This window comes from Pteronotus mesoamericanus, unplaced genomic scaffold, assembly GCF_021234165.1.
Source record: "Pteronotus mesoamericanus isolate MK-2021 breed Mesoamerican mustached bat unplaced genomic scaffold, CSHL_Meso_final scaffold_21, whole genome shotgun sequence".
NCBI classification, from domain to species: Eukaryota; Metazoa; Chordata; class Mammalia; order Chiroptera; family Mormoopidae; genus Pteronotus; species Pteronotus mesoamericanus.
In genome coordinates this window covers 7,393,740-7,395,680 of record NW_026555310.1, presented here as the reverse complement: position 1 = coordinate 7,395,680, position 1,941 = coordinate 7,393,740, and positions in this window count along the sequence as shown.

Below are 1,941 nucleotides of genomic sequence, written 5' to 3'. Positions count from 1 at the left end.
GAGAGAGAGAATGAGAAGAGGGGAGTGGTAGTGGGTAAGGAGGAAGGGAAAGACACCAAAGAGAATGATGTTCTAAAGACCATAGTTCTAAACACAGTACATGTATTTTCATTAAGCCTCCTGACAACCCTATGACATAAGCACTGTTATTATTATCCTCATTTGATAAATGAGGCAGTTGAGGCCCAGAGACGTTGAGCAACTATTCTTAATGTCACAGCTCCTAAGTGGTAGAAGTGGAACTTGAACTCAGCCATTCTGACCCTGGAATTTGTGACCTTGACCACTACATCAGCAGCTGTCAAACTTTCTGGTCTTAGGACCCTCCTTGTACTTTTAAAAATTATTGAGGACCACAAAGAGTTTTGTTTGAAGGGGGTATATCTATTGATATTTACTATATTAGAAATTTAAGCATATTTAATGCATTTAAAAATAATAATAAACCCATAATATGCTGACATAACATTTTAAAGTGAAAATGGCTATATTTCTCAAAATAAAAAAATATAGGGAGGGAGAAGAATGGCATCGTTTTATAGTTTTGTAAATTTCTGCACTGTATTAAACATCTTCTGGTGTGACAGTAGTTAAGAAGAGGAAGGAAATGAGAGAGACTGAGGGTATAAATGATGGGAACTCAAGGCCTGTCTCAGTGCCCCAGTGTGGCCTGAAGGAGGAAGAAATGATAACTAAAGAATTGTTTCTGAATAGTTACAGAGCAGCACCTGAATTTTCATGCCTACTTGAATCCTCTATAGGTTGTTTGGATTCTATTTATCTATCTACTGACTTACAAACATATATTTACACACAGAGATATGTAAATAAATATATATGTGTATATATCCTTGAAGGCCAGTAAAAAAAGCTTTTGAGTCTAGGCAAGATTCTGGATTGGAAGGGATTTTTGAGATTATCTGACTAATATTATTTTGCGGTGGGAAGTAGCTGAGGCTGAGCGGGAAAACGACCTATTGCTGGTTGAACTGCTGGTTGAACTGCTGGTTAGTGGCAAGGCTGCTGGTAGACCCAGGTCTCCCGTCTCCTCATTCCACTTCGCAGTGTCATGTCATAGAGATTAATAAATCTAATTATTCAGCCATTAGATAAATCTATTTCCACTAGAAAAAAATTTGTGAATTGGCAACTGTATAATTTCTGGTAAATTCACATGCTTCATGAATGCCGTTGTGAAAAATTGCCCTTCTCCTCCCAAAATTGCCTCTCCCAAAATGTCTTGGTGTCTTTGATATTTTGTTAGGACTTGTTACAATTTCTTGCTCATTGCCTTTTGTTTCACAAATACTATTGAAGAAAACATGAGATTGATATTGGAAAGAGGATTAGAATATGAGAACCAGCAGTTCTGAGACATCTGAGAACACTGATTGGCCAGTACCTGTTATCTGCAGCATCTGCTTTACTTAAGGATGAGCATATTTTGGTCTACAGGTTTCCAAGACAAGCACATTCCTGCCAACATGATCCTTGGACAAGCTGTTCTGGAATTTGAACTTGCTACTGAAAAGGGGTTAAGTCCAGGACACACACACTCATTTCAGTGGGGGGTGAGCCATAGTTGGCTATGTTAGCACCTCATTATACAACAGTTCCAGCATAAAGTGATTCCAGATGTGCTCTCAGCAAGTACCTAGTACTTATGTGTTTAACCCATTAGGCTAAAATCCACTTTCTGAATTTTGGAGAAGACAGACGTTAGTTATCTAATTAGTCATTCCTAGTTACTTCATAAAGTTGATTCTAAATTGGCTATAATTTGCAGTGTGCTTCATGTTAGGTGATTACAACCATATGAAATGTATCTATTTACATATACATATATTCATACATACATATATCTTTGATCAGAAGTTCATTTTGGAGTACTGGTTCAGTAATACGTTAAGTTCCTTTTTCTTGAAAGTTTCAATTAGAAAT